Genomic DNA, 10,496 nt, shown 5'->3' with positions numbered 1-10,496 from the left:
GCTAGCTAGCTAGCTCAAGCACAAGCTTGCTAGCTAGCTCAAGCTCAAGCTAGCTAGCTCAAGCTCAAGCTAGCTAGCTCAAGCTCAAGCTAGCTAGCTAGCTCAAGCTCAAGCTCAAGCTAGCTAGCTCAAGCTCAAGCTCAAGCTAGCTAGCTAGCTCAAGCTCAAGCTAGCTAGCTAGCTCAAGCTCAAGCTAGCTAGCTAGCTCAAGCTCAAGCTAGCTAGCTCAAGCTCAAGCTCAAGCTAGCTAGCTAGCTCAAGCTAGCTAGCTAGCTCAAGCTCAAGCTAGCTAGCTAGCTCAAGTTCAAGCTAGCTAGCTAGCTCAAGCTCAAGCTAGCTAGCTAGCTCAAGCTCAAGCTAGCTAGCTCAAGCTCAAGCTAGCTAGCTCAAGCTCAAGCTAGCTAGCTAGCTCAAGCTCAAGCTCAAGCTAGCTAGCTCAAGCTCAAGCTCAAGCTAGCTAGCTAGCTCAAGCTCAAGCTAGCTAGCTAGCTCAAGCTCAAGCTAGCTAGCTAGCTCAAGTTCAAGCTAGCTAGCTAGCTCAAGCTCAAGCTAGCTAGCTCAAGCTCAAGCTAGCTAGCTCAAGCTCAAGCCAGCTAGCTCAAGCTCAAGCTCAAGCTAGCTAGCTAGCTCAAGCTCAAGCTCAAGCTAGCTAGCTAGCTCAAGTTCAAGCTAGCTAGCTAGCTCAAGCTCAAGCTAGCTAGCTCAAGCTCAAGCTAGCTAGCTCAAGCTCAAGCCAGCTAGCTCAAGCTCAATCTCAAGCTAGCTAGCTAGCTCAAGCTCAAGCTAGCTAGCTCAAGCTCAAGCTAGCTAGCTAGCTAGCTCAAGCTCAAGCTCAAGCTAGCTAGCTCAAGCTCAAGCTCAAGCTAGCTAGCTCAAGCTCAAGCTCAAGCTAGCTAGCTCAAGCTCAAGCTCAAGCTAGCTAGCTCAAGCTCAAGCTCAAGCTAGCTAGCTAGCTCAAGCTCAAGCTAGCTAGCTCAAGCTCAAGCTCAAGCTCAAGCTAGCTAGCTAGCTAGCTCAAGCTCAAGCTCAAGCTAGCTAGCTAGCTCAAGCTCAAGCTAGCTAGCTCAAGCTCAAGCCAGCTAGCTCAAGCTCAAGCTCAAGCTAGCTAGCTAGCTCAAGCTCAAGCTAGCTAGCTCAAGCTCAAGCCAGCTAGCTCAAGCTCAAGCTCAAGCTCAAGCTAGCTAGCTAGCTCAAGCTCAAGCTAGATAGCTAGCTCAAGCTAGCTAGCTAGCTCAAGCTCAAGCTCAAGCTAGCTAGCTAGCTAGCTCAAGCTCAAGCTAGCTAGCTCAAGCTCAAGCCAGCTAGCTCAAGCTCAAGCTCAAGCTAGCTAGCTAGCTCAAGCTCAAGCTAGCTAGCTCAAGCTCAAGCTCAAGCGAGCTAGCTAGCTCAAGCTCAAGCTAGCTAGCTAGCTCAAGCTCAAGCTAGCTAACTCAAGCTAACTCAGCTAGCTCAAGCTAACTCAAGCTAGCTAAAGCTAACTCAAGCTAACTCAAGCTAACTCAAGCTAACTCAAGCTAGCTAAAGCTAACTCAAGCTAACTCAAGCTAACCCGAGCTAACTCAAGCTAGCTCAAGCTAACCCAAGCTAGCTAAAGCTAACTCAAGCTAACTCAAGCTAATTCAAGCTAACTCAAGCTAACTCAAGCTAACTCAAGCTAACTCAAGCTAGCTAAAGCTAACTCAAGCTAACTCAAGCTAACTCAAGCTAACCCGAGCTAACTCAAGCTAACTGAAGGTAGCTAAAGCTAGTTCAAGCTAACTCAAGCTAGCTAAAGCTAAGACAAGCTAACTCAAGCTAACTCAAGCTAACTCAAGCTAACTCAAGCTAACTCAAGCTAGTTCAAGCTAACTCAAGCTAACTCAAGCTAACTCAAGCTAGCTAAAGCTAACTCAAGCTAACTCAAGCTAACTCAAGCTAACCCGAGCTAACTCAAGCTAACTCAAGGTAGCTAAAGCTAGTTCAAGCTAACTCAAGCTAGCTAAAGCTAAGACAAGCTAACTCAAGCTAACTCAAGCTAACTCAAGCTAACTCAAGCTAACTCAAGCTAGTTCAAGCTAACTCAAGCTAGCTAAAGCTAACTCAAGCTAACTCAAGCTAACTCAAGCTAGCTCAAGCTAACTCAAGCTAGTTCAAGCTAACTCAAGCTAGCTAAAGCTAACTCAAGCTAACTCAAGCTAACTCAAGCTAACTCAAGCTAGCTAAAGCTAACTCAAGCTAACTCAAGCTAACCCGAGCTAACTCAAGCTAGCTCAAGCTAACCCAAGCTAGCTAAAGCTAACTCAAGCTAACTCAAGCTAATTCAAGCTAACTCAAGCTAACTCAAGCTAACTCAAGCTAACTCAAGCTAGCTAAAGCTAACTCAAGCTAACTCAAGCTAACTCAAGCTAACCCGAGCTAACTCAAGCTAACTCAAGGTAGCTAAAGCTAGTTCAAGCTAACTCAAGCTAGCTAAAGCTAAGACAAGCTAACTCAAGCTAACTCAAGCTAACTCAAGCTAACTCAAGCTAACTCAAGCTAACTCAAGCTAGCTAAAGCTAACTCAAGCTAACTCAAGCTAACTCAAGCTAACCCGAGCTAACTCAAGCTAACTCAAGGTAGCTAAAGCTAGTTCAAGCTAACTCAAGCTAGCTAAAGCTAAGACAAGCTAACTCAAGCTAACTCAAGCTAACTCAAGCTAACTCAAGCTAACTAAAGCTAGTTCAAGCTAACTCAAGCTAGCTAAAGCTAACTCAAGCTAACTCAAGCTAACTCAAGCTAGCTCAAGCTAACTCAAGCTAGTTCAAGCTAACTCAAGCTAGCTAAAGCTAACTCAAGCTAACTCAAGCTAACTCAAGCTAACTCAAGCTAGCTAAAGCTAACTCAAGCTAACTCAAGCTAACCCGAGCTAACTCAAGCTAGCTCAAGCTAACCCAAGCTAGCTAAAGCTAACTCAAGCTAACTCAAGCTAATTCAAGCTAACTCAAGCTAACTCAAGCTAACTCAAGCTAACTCAAGCTAGCTAAAGCTAACTCAAGCTAACTCAAGCTAACTCAAGCTAACCCGAGCTAACTCAAGCTAACTCAAGGTAGCTAAAGCTAGTTCAAGCTAACTCAAGCTAGCTAAAGCTAAGACAAGCTAACTCAAGCTAACTCAAGCTAACTCAAGCTAACTCAAGCTAACTCAAGCTAACTCAAGCTAGTTCAAGCTAACTCAAGCTAACTCAAGCTAACTCAAGCTAGCTAAAGCTAACTCAAGCTAACTCAAGCTAACTCAAGCTAACCCGAGCTAACTCAAGCTAACTCAAGGTAGCTAAAGCTAGTTCAAGCTAGCTCAAGCTAGCTAAAGCTAAGACAAGCTAACTCAAGCTAACTCAAGCTAACTCAAGCTAACTCAAGCTAGTTCAAGCTAACTCAAGCTAGCTAAAGCTAACTCAAGCTAACTCAAGCTAACTCAAGCTAGCTCAAGCTAACTCAAGCTAGTTCAAGCTAACTCAAGCTAGCTAAAGCTAACTCAAGCTAACTCAAGCTAACTCAAGCTAGCTCAAGCTAACTCAAGCTAACTCAAGCTAACTCAAGCTAACCCGAGCTAACTCAAGCTAACTCAAGGTAGCTAAAGCTAGTTCAAGCTAGCTCAAGCTAGCTAAAGCTAAGACAAGCTAACTCAAGCTAACTCAAGCTAACTCAAGCTAACTCAAGCTAGTTCAAGCTAACTCAAGCTAGCTAAAGCTAACTCAAGCTAACTCAAGCTAACTCAAGCTAGCTCAAGCTAACTCAAGCTAGTTCAAGCTAACTCAAGCTAGCTAAAGCTAACTCAAGCTAACTCAAGCTAACTCAAGCTAGCTCAAGCTAACTCAAGCTAGTTCAAGCTAACTCAAGCTAGCTAAAGCTAACTCAAGCTAACTCAAGCTAACTCAAGCTAACTCAAGCTAGCTAAAGCTAACTCAAGCTAACTCAAGCTAACCCGAGCTAACTCAAGCTAGCTCAAGCTAACCCAAGCTAGCTAAAGCTAACTCAAGCTAACTCAAGCTAATTCAAGCTAACTCAAGCTAACTCAAGCTAACTCAAGCTAACTCAAGCTAGCTAAAGCTAACTCAAGCTAACTCAAGCTAACTCAAGCTAACCCGAGCTAACTCAAGCTAACTCAAGGTAGCTAAAGCTAGTTCAAGCTAACTCAAGCTAGCTAAAGCTAAGACAAGCTAACTCAAGCTAACTCAAGCTAACTCAAGCTAACTCAAGCTAACTCAAGCTAGTTCAAGCTAACTCAAGCTAACTCAAGCTAACTCAAGCTAGCTAAAGCTAACTCAAGCTAACTCAAGCTAACTCAAGCTAACCCGAGCTAACTCAAGCTAACTCAAGGTAGCTAAAGCTAGTTCAAGCTAGCTCAAGCTAGCTAAAGCTAAGACAAGCTAACTCAAGCTAACTCAAGCTAACTCAAGCTAGTTCAAGCTAACTCAAGCTAGCTAAAGCTAACTCAAGCTAACTCAAGCTAACTCAAGCTAGCTCAAGCTAACTCAAGCTAGTTCAAGCTAACTCAAGCTAGCTAAAGCTAACTCAAGCTAACTCAAGCTAACTCAAGCTAGCTCAAGCTAACTCAAGCTAACTCAAGCTAACTCAAGCTAACCCGAGCTAACTCAAGCTAACTCAAGGTAGCTAAAGCTAGTTCAAGCTAGCTCAAGCTAGCTAAAGCTAAGACAAGCTAACTCAAGCTAACTCAAGCTAACTCAAGCTAACTCAAGCTAGTTCAAGCTAACTCAAGCTAGCTAAAGCTAACTCAAGCTAACTCAAGCTAACTCAAGCTAGCTCAAGCTAACTCAAGCTAGTTCAAGCTAACTCAAGCTAACTCAAGCTAACTCAAGCTAACCCGAGCTAACTCAAGCTAACTCAAGGTAGCTAAAGCTAGTTCAAGCTAGCTCAAGCTAGCTAAAGCTAAGACAAGCTAACTCAAGCTAACTCAAGCTAACTCAAGCTAACTCAAGCTAGTTCAAGCTAACTCAAGCTAGCTAAAGCTAACTCAAGCTAACTCAAGCTAACTCAAGCTAGCTCAAGCTAACTCAAGCTAGTTCAAGCTAACTCAAGCTAGCTAAAGCTAACTCAAGCTAACTCAAGCTAACTCAAGCTAGCTCAAGCTAACTCAAGCTAACTCAAGCTAACTCAAGCTAACCCGAGCTAACTCAAGCTAACTCAAGGTAGCTAAAGCTAGTTCAAGCTAGCTCAAGCTAGCTAAAGCTAAGACAAGCTAACTCAAGCTAACTCAAGCTAACTCAAGCTAACTCAAGCTAGTTCAAGCTAACTCAAGCTAGCTAAAGCTAACTCAAGCTAACTCAAGCTAACTCAAGCTAGCTCAAGCTAACTCAAGCTAGTTCAAGCTAACTCAAGCTAGCTAAAGCTAACTCAAGCTAACTCAAGCTAACTCAAGCTAGCTCAAGCTAACTCAAGCTAGTTCAAGCTAACTCAAGCTAGCTAAAGCTAACTCAAGCTAACTCAAGCTAACTCAAGCTAACCCGAGCTAACTCAAGCTAACTCAAGGTAGCTAAAGCTAGTTCAAGCTAGCTCAAGCTAGCTAAAGCTAAGACAAGCTAACTCAAGCTAACTCAAGCTAACTCAAGCTAGTTCAAGCTAACTCAAGCTAGCTAAAGCTAACTCAAGCTAACTCAAGCTAACTCAAGCTAGCTCAAGCTAACTCAAGCTAGTTCAAGCTAACTCAAGCTAGCTAAAGCTAACTCAAGCTAACTCAAGCTAACTCAAGCTAGTTCAAGCTAACTCAAGCTAGCTAAAGCTAACTCAAGCTAACTCAAGCTAACTCAAGCTAGCTCAAGCTAACTCAAGCTAGTTCAAGCTAACTCAAGCTAGCTAAAGCTAACTCAAGCTAACTCAAGCTAACTCAAGCTAGCTCAAGCTAACTCAAGCTAACTCAAGCTAACTCAAGCTAACCCGAGCTAACTCAAGCTAACTCAAGGTAGCTAAAGCTAGTTCAAGCTAGCTCAAGCTAGCTAAAGCTAAGACAAGCTAACTCAAGCTAACTCAAGCTAACTCAAGCTAACTCAAGCTAGTTCAAGCTAACTCAAGCTAGCTAAAGCTAACTCAAGCTAACTCAAGCTAACTCAAGCTAGCTCAAGCTAACTCAAGCTAGTTCAAGCTAACTCAAGCTAGCTAAAGCTAACTCAAGCTAACTCAAGCTAACCCGAGCTAACTCAAGCTAACTCAAGCTAACCCGAGCTAACTCAAGCTAGCTCAAGCTAACCCAAGCTAGCTAAAGCTAACTCAAGCTAACTCAAGCTAATTCAAGCTAACTCAAGCTAACTCAAGCTAACTCAAGCTAACTCAAGCTAGCTAAAGCTAACTCAAGCTAACTCAAGCTAACTCAAGCTAACCCGAGCTAACTCAAGCTAACTCAAGGTAGCTAAAGCTAGTTCAAGCTAGCTCAAGCTAGCTAAAGCTAAGACAAGCTAACTCAAGCTAACTCAAGCTAACTCAAGCTAGTTCAAGCTAACTCAAGCTAGCTAAAGCTAACTCAAGCTAACTCAAGCTAACTCAAGCTAGCTCAAGCTAACTCAAGCTAGTTCAAGCTAACTCAAGCTAGCTAAAGCTAACTCAAGCTAACTCAAGCTAACTCAAGCTAACTCAAGCTAGCTAAAGCTAACTCAAGCTAACTCAAGCTAACCCGAGCTAACTCAAGCTAGCTCAAGCTAACCCAAGCTAGCTAAAGCTAACTCAAGCTAACTCAAGCTAATTCAAGCTAACTCAAGCTAACTCAAGCTAACTCAAGCTAACTCAAGCTAGCTAAAGCTAACTCAAGCTAACTCAAGCTAACTCAAGCTAACCCGAGCTAACTCAAGCTAACTCAAGGTAGCTAAAGCTAGTTCAAGCTAACTCAAGCTAGCTAAAGCTAAGACAAGCTAACTCAAGCTAACTCAAGCTAACTCAAGCTAACTCAAGCTAACTCAAGCTAACTCAAGCTAGCTAAAGCTAACTCAAGCTAACTCAAGCTAACTCAAGCTAACCCGAGCTAACTCAAGCTAACTCAAGGTAGCTAAAGCTAGTTCAAGCTAACTCAAGCTAGCTAAAGCTAAGACAAGCTAACTCAAGCTAACTCAAGCTAACTCAAGCTAACTCAAGCTAACTAAAGCTAGTTCAAGCTAACTCAAGCTAGCTAAAGCTAACTCAAGCTAACTCAAGCTAACTCAAGCTAGCTCAAGCTAACTCAAGCTAGTTCAAGCTAACTCAAGCTAGCTAAAGCTAACTCAAGCTAACTCAAGCTAACTCAAGCTAACTCAAGCTAGCTAAAGCTAACTCAAGCTAACTCAAGCTAACCCGAGCTAACTCAAGCTAGCTCAAGCTAACCCAAGCTAGCTAAAGCTAACTCAAGCTAACTCAAGCTAACTAAAGCTAGTTCAAGCTAACTCAAGCTAGCTAAAGCTAACTCAAGCTAACTCAAGCTAACTCAAGCTAGCTCAAGCTAACTCAAGCTAGTTCAAGCTAACTCAAGCTAGCTAAAGCTAACTCAAGCTAACTCAAGCTAACTCAAGCTAACTCAAGCTAGCTAAAGCTAACTCAAGCTAACTCAAGCTAACCCGAGCTAACTCAAGCTAGCTCAAGCTAACCCAAGCTAGCTAAAGCTAACTCAAGCTAACTCAAGCTAATTCAAGCTAACTCAAGCTAACTCAAGCTAACTCAAGCTAACTCAAGCTAGCTAAAGCTAACTCAAGCTAACTCAAGCTAACTCAAGCTAACCCGAGCTAACTCAAGCTAACTCAAGGTAGCTAAAGCTAGTTCAAGCTAACTCAAGCTAGCTAAAGCTAAGACAAGCTAACTCAAGCTAACTCAAGCTAACTCAAGCTAACTCAAGCTAACTCAAGCTAACTCAAGCTAGCTAAAGCTAACTCAAGCTAACTCAAGCTAACTCAAGCTAACCCGAGCTAACTCAAGCTAACTCAAGGTAGCTAAAGCTAGTTCAAGCTAACTCAAGCTAGCTAAAGCTAAGACAAGCTAACTCAAGCTAACTCAAGCTAACTCAAGCTAACTCAAGCTAACTAAAGCTAGTTCAAGCTAACTCAAGCTAGCTAAAGCTAACTCAAGCTAACTCAAGCTAACTCAAGCTAGCTCAAGCTAACTCAAGCTAGTTCAAGCTAACTCAAGCTAGCTAAAGCTAACTCAAGCTAACTCAAGCTAACTCAAGCTAACTCAAGCTAGCTAAAGCTAACTCAAGCTAACTCAAGCTAACCCGAGCTAACTCAAGCTAGCTCAAGCTAACCCAAGCTAGCTAAAGCTAACTCAAGCTAACTCAAGCTAATTCAAGCTAACTCAAGCTAACTCAAGCTAACTCAAGCTAACTCAAGCTAGCTAAAGCTAACTCAAGCTAACTCAAGCTAACTCAAGCTAACCCGAGCTAACTCAAGCTAACTCAAGGTAGCTAAAGCTAGTTCAAGCTAACTCAAGCTAGCTAAAGCTAAGACAAGCTAACTCAAGCTAACTCAAGCTAACTCAAGCTAACTCAAGCTAACTCAAGCTAACTCAAGCTAGTTCAAGCTAACTCAAGCTAACTCAAGCTAACTCAAGCTAGCTAAAGCTAACTCAAGCTAACTCAAGCTAACTCAAGCTAACCCGAGCTAACTCAAGCTAACTCAAGGTAGCTAAAGCTAGTTCAAGCTAGCTCAAGCTAGCTAAAGCTAAGACAAGCTAACTCAAGCTAACTCAAGCTAACTCAAGCTAACTCAAGCTAGTTCAAGCTAACTCAAGCTAGCTAAAGCTAACTCAAGCTAACTCAAGCTAACTCAAGCTAGCTCAAGCTAACTCAAGCTAGTTCAAGCTAACTCAAGCTAGCTAAAGCTAACTCAAGCTAACTCAAGCTAACTCAAGCTAGCTCAAGCTAACTCAAGCTAACTCAAGCTAACTCAAGCTAACCCGAGCTAACTCAAGCTAACTCAAGGTAGCTAAAGCTAGTTCAAGCTAGCTCAAGCTAGCTAAAGCTAAGACAAGCTAACTCAAGCTAACTCAAGCTAACTCAAGCTAACTCAAGCTAGTTCAAGCTAACTCAAGCTAGCTAAAGCTAACTCAAGCTAACTCAAGCTAACTCAAGCTAGCTCAAGCTAACTCAAGCTAGTTCAAGCTAACTCAAGCTAGCTAAAGCTAACTCAAGCTAACTCAAGCTAACTCAAGCTAGCTCAAGCTAACTCAAGCTAGTTCAAGCTAACTCAAGCTAGCTAAAGCTAACTCAAGCTAACTCAAGCTAACTCAAGCTAACTCAAGCTAGCTAAAGCTAACTCAAGCTAACTCAAGCTAACCCGAGCTAACTCAAGCTAGCTCAAGCTAACCCAAGCTAGCTAAAGCTAACTCAAGCTAACTCAAGCTAATTCAAGCTAACTCAAGCTAACTCAAGCTAACTCAAGCTAACTCAAGCTAGCTAAAGCTAACTCAAGCTAACTCAAGCTAACTCAAGCTAACCCGAGCTAACTCAAGCTAACTCAAGGTAGCTAAAGCTAGTTCAAGCTAACTCAAGCTAGCTAAAGCTAAGACAAGCTAACTCAAGCTAACTCAAGCTAACTCAAGCTAACTCAAGCTAACTCAAGCTAGTTCAAGCTAACTTAATGAAGTTAACCCAAGCTAACTTGGGTTAATGAAGTCAAACTCAAGCTAACCCGAGCTAACTCAAGCTAACTCAAGCTAATTCAAGCTAACTCAAGCTAACTCAAGCTAATTCAAGCTAACTCAAGCTAATTCAAGCTAACTCAAGCTAGCTCAAGCTAACTCAAGCTAACCCAAGCTAACTTAAGCTAGCTTAAGCTAATTAAAGCTAATTAAAGCTAACTCAAGCTAACCCAAGCTAACTTAAGCTAGCTCTAGCTGGCTGCCACTGTTAGGCCATTTGGGAGCGCTTTTCTCGCACTCTGATTGGCTGCCACTGTTAGGCCATTTGGGAGCGCTTTTCTCGCACTCTGATTGGCTGCCACTGTTAGGCCATTTGGGAGCGCTTTTCTCGCACTCTGATTGGCTGCCACTGTTAGGCCATTTGGGAGCGCTTTTCTCGCACTCTGATTGGCTGCCACTGTTAGGCCATTTGGGAGCGCTTTTCTCGCACTCTGATTGGCTGCCACTGTTAGGCCATTTGGGAGCGCTTTTCTCGCACTCTGATTGGCTGCCACTGTTAGGCCATTTGGGAGCGCTTTTCTCGCACTCTGATTGGCTGCCACTGTTAGGCCATTTGGGAGCGCTTTTCTCGCACTCTGATTGGCTGCCACTGTTAGGCCATTTGGGAGCGCTTTTCTCGCACTCTGATTGGCTGCCACTGTTAGGCCATTTGGGAGCGCTTTTCTCGCACTCTGATTGGCTGCCACTGTTAGGCCATTTGGGAGCGCTTTTCTCGCACTCTGATTGGCTGCCACTGTTAGGCCATTTGGGAGCGCTTTTCTCGCACTCTGATTGGCTGCCACTGTTAGGCCATTTGGGAGCGCTTTTCTCGCACTCTGATTGGCTGCCACTGTTAGGCCATTTGGGAGCGCTTTTCTCGCACTCTGATTGGCT

This window comes from Convolutriloba macropyga, unplaced genomic scaffold (assembly GCF_964194025.1).
Source record: "Convolutriloba macropyga unplaced genomic scaffold, txConMacr16.3 SCAFFOLD_4572, whole genome shotgun sequence".
NCBI lineage: Eukaryota > Metazoa > Xenacoelomorpha > Acoela > Convolutidae > Convolutriloba > Convolutriloba macropyga.
This window is presented reverse-complemented; position numbering follows the sequence as displayed.